The sequence below is a fragment of the Haliotis asinina genome, chromosome 11 (assembly GCF_037392515.1).
Source record: "Haliotis asinina isolate JCU_RB_2024 chromosome 11, JCU_Hal_asi_v2, whole genome shotgun sequence".
NCBI classification, from domain to species: Eukaryota; Metazoa; Mollusca; class Gastropoda; order Lepetellida; family Haliotidae; genus Haliotis; species Haliotis asinina.
In genome coordinates this window covers 24,127,747-24,147,668 of record NC_090290.1, presented here as the reverse complement: position 1 = coordinate 24,147,668, position 19,922 = coordinate 24,127,747, and the positions used below count along the sequence as shown (strand labels likewise).

Sequence of the window (19,922 nt, the reverse complement as noted above, 5' to 3'; positions counted from 1 at the left end):
ATGAAGATGTTCGTTATGATATTTTTCAGCTTTAACAGTTGAACTAACACTAACAACAGCATTAGAACCTGTTTCCGACCCAATCACGTTTTTATCTTGCCATGGGTCAGCATGGATGTTAATGAAGTTCGATTCCAGTATTTCAAAACACAAACAAAATCAACTATTTCCCCGAGGATTAAACACAGCGTGCTATTTCATAAATACCTGATTTATATAGGCTTTTGGGGGACGACGAAAGTTCCCAGCGTTTCTTTCATTAGCCACACCGAATCTAAATTTATATAGTTCTAATTCATTAAATACAAGAAGACTGCCAGTAAACGAGACCAGAGGTGACCAAAGCGCTCTTAAAACATCCAATTCCACGCACTTGTTGAACAAGGGTTCAGCTATTGATGTGAAGTCTGAGCCGGTTTGATACACACGGTATCGGGCAAAATATACACATGGAAAAAAACCCATCGCAGCCAGTGTGAGAAATAGTTTCCAAATTACTCTCCATTTGTGATAGCTGTGCCTCAAAGTTATTAGCTAGAAAACAAAACAAAAACAAACAAAAAATACACTAGCCCGACATTTGAATGTAGCAAAGGCTTACAAAAAATAAATGAGAATAAGATATTGTCGGCAGTGATTCGGCATGACACGTATTTCATCATTAAGCTTCTAATATGGTGGACATCTTTATCAGGCTATAATATAAACTGAAAATGTGTTATAACTTAACAAGTCGGAGAGAGTGATGTATTTACAAAATGACCCCTTGAAAATTCACTTGCCAGTCGGGACGTTGAATGTGTAGATTTACTGGCCCGACCGGGTTTTTACTAGCCACGGGACTGGATTAAATAACCAAATAATGACAGTAAGTATGGAATATGCCAAATCTAAAGATAAATTGCAGTCCAAAAGGTAGAGAGAACGTATAAAGAAATTATCCATATTAGATATTCAGTTACAGGATAGTGATGATGAAAACCTACAACAGGAATATGAAGATAATAAGACTGAATCAGAACTGATTTATGAACGAAGAGCTGGAGAATGCTATCATAAGGTCACGAGCTAACTGGTCAGAAAAGGACGAGAAAAGTACTAGATAGTTTTCAATTGTACCTTAGAAAGTACCCGAGAATTAGAGAAAGATAACGGTGTCAGAATAGAAAATAAACACGATATACAGTCAGAAATTAATTATATATAAAGATAAACATTACATTTTACTTTGTAATTGAAGATGAGTATCATCTTCTTCTGGTATGCCTCAACTACAGTAATCTTCGGAGCAAATATATAAGAGAAAAATATCACGTCTATCCAAACAGGCTAAAGTCTTTACTGCGAAACAGTTCAAATACCAAAGAAAATAGAAACTAAATAGAAAACGTGCTGTTCCTTGAACGTATATAAAGCAATGTAGATAGTGTACTCTATGCCTGAGGCCTTTGGAGTACTGGAATAAAGTTTGATTGCCAATATGATGATATCATATGAATAAATTATATGTATATATAAATGTCAGTGTGGTTGTGTTCCGTTTCTCAGTTAAAATACGCAAGTGGGTTCTTCCATTTCTCCATCAATTGTAACAACAATCTCAACTGCTGTACATGTCACCGTAAATGTTATTGTTTTAAGCTTCCAGAAGAATGGGAGACAACTGTTTCTTTACGTCACCACGTGGGCTTGAATGAAATGGTTGACGTCTAACACCTTCCAACTTTCATCTCACATTTATCAAATCTTACCGAAAAACAGTTCAAAGCGGCGAGATACACACTTCTCTGACTCATTTAATTGTGAACAGTGATTAACAGTTGATGTGATGTTGGCGTAACGACTCCGGTGAAAATGACGCCTTTCCCTGAAAAACGTACATTACATGACTTCCACGTGCAACCCGTGTTAATAACTTCCATATAAGGAGTTGTTTACGTGCTGTCATAGAGCAGGTGGCTCGCAGATGCAATTGTAGACTGTCCACGCGCGTGTATCAAGTTTCAACCCGTTAACATTATCGTGTCATCAAATACTAACATATGAAAAGGCTGATATATACTAAAGGCCACAGGGGTCAAAGTTTCTTATTTAGAATTGGTAAGATACTTTTTGTCTATAGTAATAACAATTTTTGTTTCTGGGAAAAAACACTTTTGAAACGAGTAAATCAGAACTTGCTTATTTTCATTCAAATTCCTTTCATGGATTTTAAAATAATCTTTTAACATCACGGTTGAACTTTCATTTTACTTACTGAATGTTATTGTCTTGCCGTTTTACAAGATAACACACTATGAGTGAGTGAGTGAGTGAGTGAGTGAGTGAGTGCCTTTAGTTTTTCGCCGCATTCAGAAAATATTCCAGCCAAATGGTGGCAGTCTGTAAATAATCAAGTCTGGACCAGACAATCCAGTGATCAACAACATTGAGCATCGATTTGCGCAATTGGGAACCAATGACATATGTCAACCAAGTCAGCGAGTCTGACCACCCGATCCTGTTAGTCGCCTAATACGACAAAACCCGTGAAGGTCCCGGGGTAGAATAGGCCTTCAGCAACCCATGCTTGTCGTAAAAGGCGACTATGCTTGTCGTAAGAAGCGACTAACGGGATCGGGTGGTCAGGCTCGCTGACTTGGTTGACACATGCCATCGGTTTCCAATTGCGCAGATCGATGCTCATGTTGTTGGTCACTGGATTGTCTGGTCCAGACTCGATTATTTACAGACCGCCGCCATATAGCTGTAATATTGCTGAGTGCGGCGTAAAACTAAACTCACTCACTCACTCACTCCTAAGCATAGTCGCCTTTTATGGCAAGCATAAAAGCATTGATGAAGGCCTCAGGGTCAATGTACTGATTGCATTACAGTTTGCACACACTTTCTGTAAATATATTTTTATCCTTTCAGAATAACTAGACACGTTTCAGCATCGGTATTAAAGAAAATCCAAAGCTTATACATTTTTTGTACCGTTACAGGAATGTCTTGTCCAAATCTAGAGTTTATTTTGTGCGTTTTCCTTTTGCGATTAACTGATGATTAAACTTTGACTTAACTGTTCAATGTACAGAGAATCTCAACCGAGTGTCTTTTTGATAAAATATACTACCGACAAGAAATAAGGGAACTAATGAAATAATAGCGAATTTGAAACTGCTTTAAATATCTACTAAATCAATTTTAGGCGTCAAGTTCAATATCTGGTGTGTCCACCATGTTGGGCGACATTCACGGCACCTTGATGGCATGCTGTTAGTCAATTTCCAGATGGTTGCCTGTGGTATTGCCCGCCATTCCTCTTGGAGAGCTGCACCAAGCTGGGCCAGGTTGGCGGGTCCTGGGTCCCTGGCGTACACCCTTCGACCAAGAACGTCCCAGAGATGTTCAATTGGGGACAGGTCTGGGGACTTAGAGGGCCAGTCCAATGTCTGGATACCTTCTTGTCGGAGATAAGCGGAGACAATTCAGGCCCGATGTGGTTTGGCATTATCATCTTGGAATACAAAATTTTGGCCGATAACTCTAGCCAATGGAGCCACAACAGGACGCAATATTTGGTCAACGCATCGCTGACCAGTCATGGCTCCGTTAATGATGACCAAATCTGATCGTCTGTCATGTGTACTCCCACCCTACACCAAGACACCATACCTCCATATCGATCATGGTCAGGAATTGCTGCTCTGGCATATCGCTCCCCGCTCCGACGCCAACAACGTTTTCTGCCATCTGTGAATCGTAGGCAAAACCTTGACTCATCAGAGAACATGGTGTAACGCCAGTGGCGCATAGCCCGTCCCTGATGCTGCCTAGCCCATTCTAATCTTAGGCGCTTATGGTGAGCTGAAAGGGTGACACCCTTAAAAGGCCGTCTTGCTTTCAGACGAGCTTGATAGAGCCAAGCGGTTGAGGTTGAAATGCGTCTTCCAGTGAGTGTGCGGAATTCTCTATTGATGGCAGGGGCCGATTTAAACCTATCGCGTAGAGCAATTAACGCAAGACCTACCTAAAGGCCAACGGTAAAGGACCCAGCTGTGAACACCCTAACCCGAGAGGATGCATCTACCAGATCCCTTGCAACTGTGGCGACCTATACATTGGAGAAACGCTGAGACCAATCAACACCAGAATGAAGGAACACCAGACCTCTGTCAGCAAACTCGACCAGAAATCGGCCATCTCTGAACACATTCTCAAGAACCCTGGACATTCAATCCCATGGGAGGACACTAGGATACTATCTACCAACAACAACAACTAGCGCCAAAGGAAACTGCAAGAAGCCATCGAGATAGACAGAAACCAGCAATCAACCGTGACCAAGGAGTGTACCTACCAAGTGCCTGGGACTTATTGATAAATTAATCTCATCTATCTGTGTACATTCTATCTATGTAATTCATGTATAGCCAATCTACCCGTGTACATCCTTATCTACTTGTGTTTGTACATCATCAACCCCCATGTAAACATGCCCATCAACCCTCATGTAGTCATGTACATCATCCTTAATCCCCAATCATGTGTTATGTAAACATCATCCACCATCGGCTTCCATCATTATCCCCAATCATGTACATCGTCCTTACCCCCTACCTGTGTTATGTAAACATATCCCATCATCTGTAATGTATTACCATTGGCTTCTATCATTGTTATCATAACTGTCGGGTTCCTATCAGCGCTTGTTTATACTGGCTTCCAGCTTTCGTTAATTCATTCCACTTGTTACTTTGTTATTGTTTTACCTGTACATATAAATATAGCTCTGTACCCCATTCTCAATCACCTGATGAAGGAGTAAGCATTAACTCCGAAACGTTGTGTTCTCATATAAAGAAGTTGATATCCATAAAATCTTCATTCTTATGCATTTCACTTCTAAATGCCCTTCAAAGACTTGATACATTTATGTGCTTGTATATACATCTTACCTCTCTGGCTTCATGTATACCTGTATATATTCTGCAATGTTACCTATGTTCATTATCCACCTGACGAAGGGGCAAGAATTAGCCTTGAAACGTCGTGTTAAAAGAATTAAAGAAGTTGTCATCCATAATAGTGTCTTGTATTTCCTGTCATGCCATTCTTTGTTGGCAGAACTGGGAGAACTAGTCAGGGTGCAACCCCTTAAGAATTGAGAATTTATGTACAATATGTGAGCCCAATGTCTAGTGTTCCCTGCAGAGATATTGCTAAAAGCTGCATAAAACCCAACTCCAACTCACTCACTCATTCACAGAGAATGTGAATGTTCGATTCCCACTGGGTACAGTGTGTGAAACTCATTTCTGATGTCCCTCGTGGTGATGTTGCTGAAATAGTGCTGAAAGCAGCGTGTGTCTAAAGTCACTCACTCGCTCTCTTGTATCAAGTAAAATGGAGATGTTCGTTATGATATTTTTCAGCTTTAACAGTTGAACTAACACTAACAACAGCATTAGAACCTGTTTCCGACCCAATCACGTTTTTATCTTGCCATGGGTCAGCATGGATGTTAATGAAGTTCGATTCCAGTATTTCAAAACACAAACAAAATCAACTATTTCCCCGAGGATTAAACACAGGGTGCTATTTCATAAATACCTGATTTATATAGGCTTTTGGGGGACGACGAAAGGTCCCAGCGTTTCTTTCATTAGCCACACCGAATCTAAATTTATATAGTTCTGATTAATTAAATACAAGAAGACTGCCAGTAAACGAGACCAGAGGTGACCAAAGCGCTCTTAAAATATCCAATTCCACGCACTTGTTGAACAAGGGTTCAGCTATTGATGTGAAGTCTGAGCCGGTTTGATACACATGGTATCGGGCAAATATACACATGGAAAAATAAAACATCGCAGCCAGTGTGAGAAATAGTTTCCAAATTACTCTCCATTTGTGATAGCTGTGCCTCAAAGTTATTAGCTAGAAAACAAAACAAAAACCAAAAAAAAATACACTAGCCCGACATTTGAATGTAGCAAAGGCTTACAAAAAATAAATGAGAATAAGATATTGTCGGCAGTGATTCGGCATGACACGTATTTCATCATTAAGCTTCTAATATGGTGGACATCTTTATCAGGCTATAATATAAACTGAAAATGTATTATAACTTAACAAGTCGGGGAGAGTGATGTATTTACAAAATGACCCCTTGAAAATTCACTTGCCAGTCGGGACGGTGAATGTGTAGATTTACTGGCTCGACCGGGTTTTTACTAGCCACGGGACTGGATTAAATCCCCAAATAATGACAGTAAGTATGGAATATGCCAAATCTAAAGATAAATTGCAGTCCAAAAGGTAGAGAGAACGTATAAAGAAATTATCCATATTAGATATTCAGTTACAGGATAGTGATGATGAAAACCTACAACAGGAATATGAAGATAATAAGACTGAATCAGAACTGATTTATGAACGAAGAGCTGGAGAATGCTATCATAAGGTCACGAGCTAACTGGTCAGAAAAGGACGAGAAAAGTACTAGATAGTTTTCAATTGTACCTTAGAAAGACATACACAAAGTAAAACAAGTTATCCGAGAATTAGCGAAAGATAACGGTGTCAATAGAAAATAAACACGATATACAGTCAGAAATTAATTATATATAAATATAAACATTTTATTTTACTTTGTAATTGAAGATGAGTATCATCTTTTTTTCTGGTATGCCTTAACTACAGTAATCTTCGGAGCAAATACATAAGCGAAAAATATCACGTCGATCCAAACAGGCTAAAGTTTTTACTGCTAAACAGTTCAAATACCAAAGAAACTGTTAAACCTGTCCATTTGTAAACAGAAAACGTGCTGTTCCTTGAACGTGTATAAAGCAACGTAGAAAGTGTACTCTATGCCTGAGGCCTTTGGAGTACTGGAATAAAGTTTGATTGCCAATATGATGATATCATATGAATAAATTATATGTATATATAAATGTCAGTGTGGTTGTGTTCCGTTTCTCAGTTAAAATACGCAGTTGGGTTCTTCCATTTCTCCATCAATTGTAACAACAATCTCAACTGCTGTACATGTCACCGTAAATGTTATTGTTTTAAGCTTCCAGAAGAATGGGAGACAACTGTTTCTTTACGTCACCACGTGGGCTTGAATGAAATGGTTGACGTCTAACACCTTCCAACTTTCATCTCACATTTATCAAATCTTACCGAAAAACAGTTCAAAGCGGCGAGATACACACTTCTCTGACTCATTTAATTGTGAACAGTGATTAACACGTTGATGTGATGTTGGCGTAACGACTCCGGTGAAAATGACGCCTTCCCCTGAAAAACGTACATTACATGACTTCCACGTGCAACCCGTGTTAATAACTTCCATATAAGGAGTTGTTTACGTGCTGTCATAGAGCAGGTGGCTCGCAGATGCAATTGTAGACTGTCCACGCGCGTGTATCAAGTTTCAACCCGTTAACATTATCGTGTCATCAAATACTAACATATGAAAAGGCTGATATATACTAAAGGCCACAGGGGTCAAAGTTTCTTATTTAGAATTGGTAAGATACTTTTTGTCTATAGTAATAACAATTTTGTTTCTGGGAAAAAACACTTTTGAAACGAGTAAATCAGAACTTGCTTATTTTCATTCAAATTCATTTTATAGATTTTAAAATAATCTTTTAATATCACGGTTGAACTTTCATTTTGCTTACTGAATGTTATTGTCTTGCCATTTTACAAGATAACACAGTATGAGTGGGCGAGTGAGTGAGTGAGTGAGTGCTTTTAGTTTTACGCCGCACTCAGGCAATATTCCAGCCATATGGTGGCGGTCTGTAAATAATCGAGTCTGGACCAGACAATCCAGTGATCAACAACATGAGCATCGATTTGCGCAATTGGGAACCAATGACATATGTCAACCAAGTCAGCGAAGTCTGACCATTCCGATCCCGTTAGTTGCCTCATACGACAAGCATCGTCGCCTTTTATGGCAAGCATAGGTAGATGAAAGCCTCAGGGTCAATGTTCAGATTGTTGCATTACAGTTTGCACACACTTTCTGTAAATATACTTTTATCCTTTCAGAATAACTAGACACGTTTCAGCATCGGTATTAAAGAAAACCCAAAGCTTATACATTTTTTGTACCGATTCAGGAATGTCTTGTCCATCTTTAGAGTTTATTTTGTGCGTTTTCATTTTGCGATTAACTGATGATTAAACTTTGACTTACTCGTTCAATGTACAGAGAATCTCAACCGAGTGTCTTTTAAATCAAATATATCACCACAAGTTAATGATGTTGCACATTATCTGAGACTTGTTGAGGATGTTCTCGCTTTTATCATATTATTTCATATTAGAAGACATGAAGGTGAGATTCTATTTACCATAGAAAAATAACAATTCATTGGTTTTGAATGAATCTCTGAACTTGGAACTGTCATTAGACTTGCAGTGGAGCGATGTCAGAGCATTTTGATGTCATCAGGTTGTTATTACCTACTTTAAAACAGAAACTTAAAAAACAAAAACAAGCCCAACGGGGCATGAGCATCACTCTACGCAGATGGTGTATGGAATCAGTAATATACTAGGATATTTCATAATAAGTGGTACCGGTCGAAGGCGATATTGTTGACACCCTCAAATACCGGTACCGTGCCAACCAAAAATATTATTTCGTGGCGTATTTTGGAGTTCGAAACCAGTGTTCCAACAAAATGGTAACGGTGTATCCACGGCAACAGGATTCTTGTATATCTAAGGGAGGAAACTCTGTACAACGAATTACGGTTTTTAATATGCTGATATATACTGTATATATGTGTAGGTCCCTTGTATTTCATGTTGACAATCACCGCCCATGTTGATAATCACTGTGCGTCATACCATGAGACGTTAAAATGTGGTACTTGTTGGCCCTTGTCTGCTGCCCTACATTAATGGGCACAAATAGGACTGGTCAGCTCGGAATATAATGTGTTTGAGTAGGATATTCATGCTCAACTGCGGCATGGTATCTCAGCAATCTGTCACTATGAAAATCAGCTTAAGTCTGGACTAGAGCAAGCAGCCACACATACGTCACATGAGCGACGTATTCTGAGGTATGACGTTACACCACATTTCACCCCCTCTCATGTTAAGACCCGTGAAGGTCCGGGGGTAGAATACGTCTTCATCAACCCATATTTGCCATTAAAGTGTGAGGCGGCTAAGTCGATCGGGGGTCAGCTTCACTGACTTGGATGGTACATTGTCATCGGTTCCCAGATGCGCGCATTGATGCTCATGCTGTTGATCACTGGATTGTTTGGTCCAGACTCGATTATTTACAGACCGCCGCGATGTAGCTGGAATATTGCTGAATGCCGCGAAAAACTAAACTCACTCACTCTCCTCATGTTAGTATATATATTTGATTTGGGGCTACAAGATGTGTATCATACAGTAAACAGAGCAGATCTTTCAAACATTTATTTTTAACAGACAGAGCGACAAATATTGTCATCAGAATGACAAAATGCACAATACACTTTACCCTTTGTCTTATTTTTTACAGCATTGTCTTTCCTTAACCTCTGCCACAAATATGCCAGACTCTTTCACAAATACCTATTTTGTTGATTTGTCTATTTTCTTTTGTACTTGGTGTCTCCTTGAACGTAACTGATCTAATGCTGCATTAGGTGCCAGAATCGCTTTCAGTGTCTTCTACTATTGATATTAAATGTCGCTATTCCAGTTTCGTGCAAAAATATCATTTTAAGATACTTAGAGCCCTTTGGTGAACAATATATCGCAGTAAAGAAATTGATCAGGGACAAATTCGTCAAATTACAATTTAATTTCAAACTCCAAAGCTAAAGATTGGAAAGAGTACTGTATCGACAAAATATACCTGGCTCGGGCCTGTGGGTAAGCTTATAATTCGAACACAGTCATACGCAAGGCTTCCTCCCGTGTTGTCAAACTGTTTTGAGTAATGCGTCTAAGAAAGATGTTTCTTCAAGTTTCGGCAGAGGTAGAAAACAGACTTTGCTAAATCTAATACCTTCGGAAGTTGTTCAACAATACTTAGCAACGTCGAACATATTCATTGAAGCGATCGTAATATCCCCGTGAAATTTCCCTGCATTTTGTTTTTGAGGTATAATTCATCATTTCTGTCGCAAAAGTATTGAGACATGTGTAAGAAACAAGCCGAGTCTCCAACCTTAATCCCAGTATTCTACCACCAGTGAGTAACTGATTTTAGTTTAACGCCGCTTTTTAGAAATAGTCCATCAATATGACACCTGGGGCCACCAGAAATGGGCTTCACACATTGTACCCACCTGAGAATAGGTGTGACACACGAACGCTCCTCACGCTAGGTCTCAGGTTCGATTCCCCAATTCCAAGTCCTTTTCTGGTGTCTCCCGCCGTGAATATTACTAAAAGCGGCCTAAAACTAAATTCACTCACCCATTCACTTTAAGGATCGGGACTTTCTACTGTCATATGTGAAAACAAAAACTACCGTCAATTGATTATACCTGTAAGAGATATAGTGATGGAGCTGTTGTAGGTGAAAATATGTTACACGGCAAAAGAACTTACTCTTTTTAGGTGATTAATTTTACTGAGATGATGTTACATAATGATTGATGTGATATCTTAATAAGACAACTATGCCATAAATAGTGTGAGAGTTGCCAGACGTTTTCTGTGAAGGCTGATTAGTGTCGCTGCAGATGAAGCATGCCGTTTACGTACAGGAGCTGTTATTGAAAGCCAATAACCAGTATCGTATTTGAATACAAATGCAGGCGATCATGTCGTGGTTTCAGTGAGTGAACGAGTGGGCGAATAACTTCTTTGAGTGACATTTCCAGCAGTCGGAGAGTCAGATAAGGACAAGCATTATCCAAATGGATTTACCATGCTTCAAACCTGTCTGTCTGTCTGTCTGTCTGTGATTGCGTGCGAGCGTGTGTGTGTGACGGGTTGCATGCCAAAACAACCTACGTCATTTTTGCAACTTTACAGGTGAGATGAAGACGGTATTTTCATTTTTACTAGAATTAATGACGCATAAATAGGCACACATAATCACATGAATCTAGTAACCGTGAAGATCCAGGCCAGGATATTGGCCTCCAGTAACTTCATGCATGTTGGAAGAGGCATCGGGTGGTCAGGCTCGCTGACTTGGTTGACACATATCATCGGTTTCCAGCTGCATAGATCGATGCTCATGCTGTTGATCACTGGATTGGTCTGGCCCCGATTCGATTATTTACAGACATCCACCATATATCTGGAACATTGCTGAATGCGACGTAAAACTAAACTCGCTCACTCACTCTGGCAGTGTACCTTAATGTCTATAGCACAAAAGGTTATTACATTTGAAGTCACTAGTCACCTATAGCACCAAAGGTATAACAACATTTGAAGTCACTAGTCACTTATAGCACCAAAGGTTATAACGACATTTGAAGTCACTAGTCACCTATAGCACAAAAGGTTATAACAACATTTGAAGTCACTAGTCACCCATTGAGTCAAAGGTTATAACAACATTTGAAGTCACTAGTCACTTATAGCACCAAAGGTTATAACGACATTTGAAATCTCTAGTCACCTATAGCACCAAAGGTCATCACAGTATTGAAGTCACCAGTCATTTATAGCACCAAAGGTTATAACAACATTTGAAGTCACTAGTCACTTATAGCACCAAAGGTTATAACGACATTTGAAGTCACTAGTCACCTATAGCACAAAAGGTTATAACAACATTTGAAGTCACTAGTCACCCATTGAGTCAAAGGTTATAACAACATTTGAAGTCACTAGTCACTTATAGCACCAACGGTTATAACGACATTTGAAATCTCTAGTCACCTATAGCACCAAAGGTCATCACAGTATTGAAGTCACCAGTCACTTATAGCACCAAAGGTTATAACAACATTTGAAGTCACTAGTCACCTAGAGCCTCAAAGGTTATAACAACATTTGAAGTCACTAGTCACCTACAGCACCAAAGATCATCACAGTATTGAAGTCACTAGGCACCTAGAGCCTCAAAGGTTATAACAACATTTGAAGTCACTAGACACCTATAGCCTCAAAGGTTATAACATTTGAAGTCACTAGTCACTTATAGCACCAAAGGTTATAACAACATTTGAAGTCACTAGTCACCTAGAGCCTCAAAGGTTATAACGACATTTGAAGTCACTAGTCACCTATAGCACCAAAGGCCATCACAGTATTGAAGTCTAGTCACCAATAGCCTCAAAGGTTATAACAACGTTTGAAGTCACTAGGCACCTAGAGCCTCAAAGGTTATAACAACATTTGAAGTCACTAGTCACTTATAGCACCAAAGGTTATAACGACATTTGAAATCACTAGTCACCTATAGCACCAAAGGTCATCACAGTATTGAAGTCACCAGTCACCTATAGCACCAAAGGTCATCACAGTATTGATGTCACTAGGCACCTAGAGCCTCAAAGGTTATAACAACATTTGAAGTCACTAGTCACTTATAGCACCAAAGGTTATAACGACATTTGAAGTCACTAGTCACCTATAGCACCAAAGGTTATAACAACATTTGAAGTCACTAGGCACCTAGAGCCTCAAAGGTTATAACAACATTTGAAGTCACTAGGCACCTAGAGCCTCAAAGGTTATAACAACATTTAAAGCCACTAGTCACCTATAGCACCAAAGGTCATCACAGTATTGAAGTCACTTGTCACCTGTAGCACCAAAGGTCATCACAGTATTGAAGTCACTAGTCACCTATAGCACCAAAGGTCATCACAGTATTGAAGACACTAGTCACCTATAGCTTCAAAGGTTATAGCAGCATTTGAAGTCACCAGGCACCTATAGCACCAAAGGTCATCACAGTATTGAAGTCACTTGTCACCTATAGCACCAAAGGTCATCACAGTATTGAAGTCACTTGTCACCCGTGGCACCAAAGGTTATAACGACATTTGAAGTCACTTGTCACCTGCAGCACCAACGGTCATCACAACGTTTGAAGTCAATGGTCGTTGTCATCACAGAACTCTTCTTCACATATATCCTGACAGTGCACTGGTCGTCGTTCATAATATCAGCCATTGGTTTTTGTGACAGTTATTGAGAGATGTACAAATAGCCTTGATGGTTACTAGAGTAATGGCTTTCTTCGCGAAGCTGGACAAAGTAACACTGAATACAAAGGCAGTTGATACCCTTCTGTGAGATAAGGTCTTACCTGTCTACACAGGTGTCAGATGAGCAGAAATGTGTATATGTGGTACACCAGAAACATGTAACAGAGTTGGAAATTCTTTATGCATGATATATATACCATCCAAGGAAATGAATAATTGTCCTGAGTATCCCCAACAGATTCCATTTGGAGTTGAATTTATATAAATACAGCAGTTATGGCTCCTGTTCCTGGTGAAACTTCTTGTGGTTATCTCTGAATCTTGGCAGCTGATTTTGGATTATAAGGCAAACACTGACATGAAATTCTGTTTCACCTTGTAACACTGCTTTACTTAGTGGACATGAATATTAGAACAGTTCCTTCACTTCTGGCTAATGCAGTAGGGTCTTGAATATCAATAACAAACGGACAGAAAGAACATACATAAGGTAAAAGGTACAAATATAAGTGCATGCATGCACATGTGTGTATATTTGTTTATGTGTGTATATGCATACACACATATATGTATGTTTGTGTACATGTATGGGCACGTGCGTGTATGTGAATATGCCTGTGTGCATACAGACATTAACATATCTGTGTATGTATATATGTGGGTGTATAATTCTGTGTGTGTGCGTATTTTCACATTACCTCAAAACATAGAAGGTATTGAAAAGACACTGAGCTTATTGTGTCACTAATGCGAACTGTATACCTTCTAACCTACCCTAGTTATCGTCCTCTGCAATATGTTGGTTAATTATTTAAGCATATATGAATATACTCACTTATATTGTGACGTAGACTAAATGTGCTTACATAAACTCGAATGTTCTCTCGGCCAGGTATCTTAATCCATTACAGATAGCTAATCCCTGGAGTTGAGATGTTTACCTTATGTCGGAAATGCACGTGCAGACACGCCTAGCGCCCTGCATTACGTAATCATCGCGTAAAAACGGAGAGGATATCACTGCCTTCATTATACAGATTCTGCTTACATTTTACAAGACATTCAGTTTAACATCCTTTATTAATGTTGTTCAGCTACATTCTAATTGCACTTGTATTGCATCCTGATCGATAATCCCGACGTTTTCTTAGTATCTTTGAGAACATCATGAACATTTTTTCTCACTTATTTTGAAATTCATGTTTGTATGCTTATGCATATATGAACCAGGACACGCATGTGCGTGAGTATGCATGCGTGTGTGTATATATGTTAATGTATGTATATGTGTATGTATATAGGCGCGTATGCATCTATGTGTTTGTGCATAACTTGACGTTACTCCGGTTTGTTTTAAACATAGACAGTACGAAAGAGACATTCAGCCTATTGAATCGCTAGCGCTGATTTCTTTGGTTGTCGTCCTTTGCAATAAGTCTGTAAATGATTTAAGTATGTATGTATTGTTTTGTTCCCTGATCGATAATCGCGAAGTTTTCTTTGTATCCAGGTTTCTCAGTTGAGAACATTATGAATACTTTTTTCTCACTTATTTTTATGATTTGGTTTTCGTTTTTCTTTGATAACACAGCTACTTTCGTGTTTTGGTTTTCGGTTTTCTTTGAAAACAGAATAAACGTTGTAGCTAGACATTGTATCAAAACAGAAACTACGTGCAAAACATTTGACAGTGGTGGTGTATGGCTAGTATACAGTTACGTACCACCATTACCCGCTGCTTGTTTGTTGGATTACCAATTTATGGATTTTGATGTCAGTTGAAATATCACAATACAGACAGGCAGTGGGTACTTTTGTTGCAGCTATACATTCCGAACATTCATATAAAATTGCACTTTATCGACATTTATTCAAATTTAGATGTTTGTATAGTACTCGTGTTTCATTGATGCTGTTGTAACTGATATTGTGTTGTGGAGGTGTCCATCCCAATCCAGGACCTAAATGTCTAAAAGATTTAAAGATCGTCCACTTAAGCGTCCGTAACCTCAAAGAGAAATTAGATATTTTAAGAATTGAACTAGGAGACTATGATGTAATATGTCTAACAGAAAGTTGGCTAACTTCAGACTCAAACAACATCGATGTAGGAATCCCTGGCTTCCACCTTCCATTTCGTAAAGACCGGCATACTCGCGGCGGCGACGTGGCTGTCTATGTGAAGGACACTATTTGTGCTTCTCTCATGAATGATTTGGATGTAGTCGGGCTTGAGGCAATATGGATACCAATTAAATGTAAAACAAGAAAATATCTGTTTGCAACATTTTATCGCGCCGACAGGAGCTCCAAATATTGGAATTTGATAAATGAATCAATAGGTAACGCAGTTGATCTTAATATGCAGACAATCATAACCGGTGATTTTAATATTGATATTCTGAAGTGTAATAATAAAAAATAGACTGTATAGAAAGTTATTACGGCATTCGGCAAATAATAAGAAATCCTACTAGAATAACCCAAAACAGCAAAACGTAGTTTGACTTAATATTTGTATCCTGCATAGACGTTGTCAGAGATTCTGGTGTATTAGATCCCAAATGTAGTGACCAGTGCCCGGTATTTCTCAATATAACAGAAACCGTTTAAAAGGAAAATCTATGATTATTCCTCAGCCGATGTCAATGGTATGAATGAAAGTATCGAAAGGATAAACTCAAATACACTTTTTTCTTCGCAGAACGTTGATAACATTACGGAAAATGTCACATCCTTAATATTGTATAACGTGAATACATATACATGTATCCCAAATAAACCTATAACAGTTAGAACTAAAGATCCGGCATGGATGAATAACGAAATCCGATCATTAATAAGGAAACGTAAGTGTACACATAAGACTGAAAAAAAAAAAGCCCAAACCGTCCCAATGACTGGTTTAAGTTCAAAACGCTCCATAAGAAAATAGTTTCAAGTCTTAGGAATGCAAAACGTGCCAATGGTGCTAAAGTTGACGAAACTTTAAATAACGCTGATAATCATGGTGCAAACATGTGTCGATTACTTAAGAGTTATGTAAAAACAAATCATAACAAAACAACGTTTCCATCAATTGTCAGCAATGACATCTTTTATGACAATGAAAAAGATATCGCTGATGTACTCAACTCGTTTTTCTCAGAGCAATCGAAAGTTGCTGATCCTAACACTAATCTGCCTGATATCAAAACGCGCGAAATGCACCATGCTTTGTCATCAGTTACAATAAGTAATGGAGACACATCCAAAGCCACGGGGCCCGATGGTATTGGAAATCCTGTGTTAAAATTAAACTCTGACTCTCTAACGCCGTTGTTAGCGAAGTTGTTTAACCTCTCCATTCGTAATAAAACTTTACAGTATGTGAGTATGTATGTACGTACGAAAGTACGCAAGCACGCACGCATGCATGTATGCATGTATGTATGTACTTTTTACTCCGTATGTATTTTTACATACCTGCTTGTCCTGCTTTCACTTCGAAGGACACCAAAAATGGGCCTGAGCAGGGTCTGAGCAGCGATAGCTTTAACTACTGGCCTACCACACCACTCTCAGTGACAGTGCCAATACTGTCCCCGATCTTTTTTTAACTGAAACATACTTTCTAAAATGTTGTATTCAGATTACAACATTCCTCGGACGCCACCATCCCCACAAATTCTCATAGAATCCCAAATCCAAAGACAAAGCATCATGACTTGCACTGGTTTCCTTCAGAGTACAATTTTGTGTCGCGGTCTCCACCTTCCTGTACTGCCTGCTACCCAAGGTCAACTAGTAATGATTCAATTACGATAAAAGTGATCGGAGTCGAGCCCTTTATCAGCTGGCTGATAATATCGATTACTTATCAGGTGATTGTTTCGCGATAGATTCTCAGAGTGTCAAGGAAGGTTTCCCCCGATGCTACTGGACGCGGAATTCCTGTGTGTTTAATGAATTGAGAAGCGACAAAGTTAATTCCGCGGAGGAATATCGACTTGATCTTCTACTGTATGGAATTAATTAAATATAGCCGGAAGAAAAAGTTGTTCAGAGATCATTTGGTAAAAGTTACACGGAGTGCATCCGGGCATCGGATGGGCGGAATGGATTGACAGTGCACGGAGCTGGCTAATACGGGACTACCATTGGAAATCGCTGTAGCGAGCTTGTATGACAACTGGCAATTTAAGATGAAAACATACGATAAAATTGATTTCTTAACTGATTCGTTCATGCCTATAGTGTATCGAAATACGCTTGAAGTAAGCCTGGGTCAGCAATATTATTGTCACCACCATTGTAAATAGTGAGGATTATACTTTCTTAATAAAGTACAAATTGAAGAAAAACGAAGTTCTACAGCTAGTCAGCCTTTATATTGCAACGAGTGCTACGATTCGGTGTGAGTACTAACACTATTATCAAGCAAGTGATGATAACGTTTTAGTACCAACTCCGAAACGCCGCATTCATTGACTTTCCATAGAACTTGATTTTCTTTATCTTTACAACTTCTAAAATGCGTCTCAAAGATTCGTACCCACATTCAGAATGAGGCAAAAGATAACTAACAAACTGTCAGCGATCTGAAAGCTTAGCTGCTGTGACCTGGGCACAAAAAGCAGTCTAACACAACTGGTGTTAGTGATGACGTCTCGTTCTCGCCCACCCGTTTCAGCCACTGATGTGTTTGGTCCAAATTTTGTCATTAATGTTACAGTGATGTAGCCTAGTGGTTAATGCCTTCACTGGTCACATATTAGGTCCGAGTTTGATTCCCCACCTATTCCTCGCCACCAGTAATGCAAAGTCCCTATCTACTCGCTAACTCCTGAATGCATCTTAAAACAGGTTTCGTTAAAAAGAAGCGTGCGTTAGATTGTCAACATTACTATAGTCGGTTTGCAGAGAAAACGTACCGATGAATTTCACTTTAAACAGAAAGGTAAACGGAATAAAGCGAAATTAAGATTGCGAATGCTCATAACTTTACCTTGCCAATTGTACATTTAATTCTCAGAATTTTATACAACTTAGGATAAAAGTTTTTTTAATAAACGATGATAGTTTCCAGTCGCAGTAAAATTTCTGTTACACCTCGGCCTGTGTCATCGAAATAGGCAATACGTACAAAACGTACCCTTGTAACTATGGTAACATGATACATACTCTAGGAGCAAGGTCAGGACACGTACTCCGATTGCACGATTAAGGATAACACGTACTTCGATATCAAAAATAGATGGGCAATACGTGCGCTGTTAGGAGTTAGGGTTAAAATAACCTATGTCCTAAGTGGCTGTCTGACGGATCGAGTGATTCTCCCCCGTGAATTGAGAGGTTGCGTGTCAGCGCATCCTGCACGCGCGGGAGGATGCATAGAACATCAGAGCAGATTGAGCAGCCTGGAGAGTGTGGAGTTAAAAATATGCAAACAAACGTATTCGAAAAGGTTACGATATTGCTCACGAACACTTCACTTTTACCACGCTGCTAAGCCTGTCTTTGTGTCCGAAGAACTATGAAGCGAGTAAAATCATAATTAGCAAACTCGAGTAATTTCAACTTAAACGGCTTAGGTACATTTTCCATAGTGCATATCATATCATATAAAGTTTTACGCCGCGCTCAACAGTATTCCAGCTCTATAGCAGCCGTCTGTCAATAATTTTCTGGACCAGAAAATCCAAAGATCAACACCATGAGCAGCGATCTACGCATTTGGGATACGATGACGTGTCAACCAAGTTAGCGAGCCTGACCACCAGGTCCCGTTAGGCGCCTCTTGCTGCAAGCATGAGTTACTGAAGATCAATTCTAACCCGAATATTCACGGATCTATTGTAGCTGTAAATGTAACGGACCCGTGAAGGTCCGGGGTAGAATAGGCCTTCAGGAAACTATTCTTGCCATAAAGGTGACTATGCTTGTAAGGGGCGCCTAACAGGATCTGGTGGTCAGGTTGGTTGACATGTCATCGGTTCTAAACTGCGCAGATCGATGTTCATGTTGTTGATCAGTGGATTGTCTGGTCCAGACTCGATTATTTACAGACCGCTGCCAAATAGCTGGCTTTTGTGCGGTGTAAAACTAAACTCACTCTCTCATTAACCGTAAATGTAAGGAGTTCTGTGCATGCCTTCACAATATATGGGGTTCAGGGCGAAACATCACCGAAATCTCAAGTCGTTAGAACCAAAATACATAAACGAGGTCCAATAAAAGGATTTATACTAATAAGAATAGCTTGATCAAGTCTAGTTTGAATATATCTCAGGTCAGTTTTTTTTGCCATGTAAACACGGAGATATTTAATTTTCAAAATTACTCCAGCAGCATTGAACCAATCTGTGCACGTAATATTGTCCACAGTTCGGACTCACGTGAAATAACATTAGACTATTTCAATTAAACGTGTGGAAATTAATGTATTGAAGTGCATATTTCCCAAAAGAATACTCGATTTGGGGATAAATATTTCATTAGCTGACCTCAAGATGGAGTAAATATCAATAGATGGGGTTTGATCCTTCACGAAGAAACACATCCGCCGGATATATTGCAGAGCGGTAATGATTTTCCTCGTCACCGACAAAGGCAAGATTCGATCACCTTGTAAGGTGGAACCGGCGTACAGGCGGACTGGTTGGATATGGAAGTTGTGTAAAGTGCTAATTAGTACGGAATGTGTCCTTCCAAGAACGATGGCATGTACAGCAGCAGTCATCTGTGATATGGAGCCCCGGGCGCTGGGTTCATTTCCGACGTACGACTTCGTCGACA

The 19,922-nt window shown here is 39.3% G+C and overlaps 1 protein-coding gene across 1 annotated transcript in view; it reads left to right on the top strand.

Annotated features, from left to right (window-relative positions):
* The window catches only part of LOC137255256 (dephospho-CoA kinase domain-containing protein-like), a 56,843-nt gene that overhangs the window by 17,154 nt on the left and 19,767 nt on the right, over positions 1-19,922 (top strand). The window lies entirely within an intron of this gene.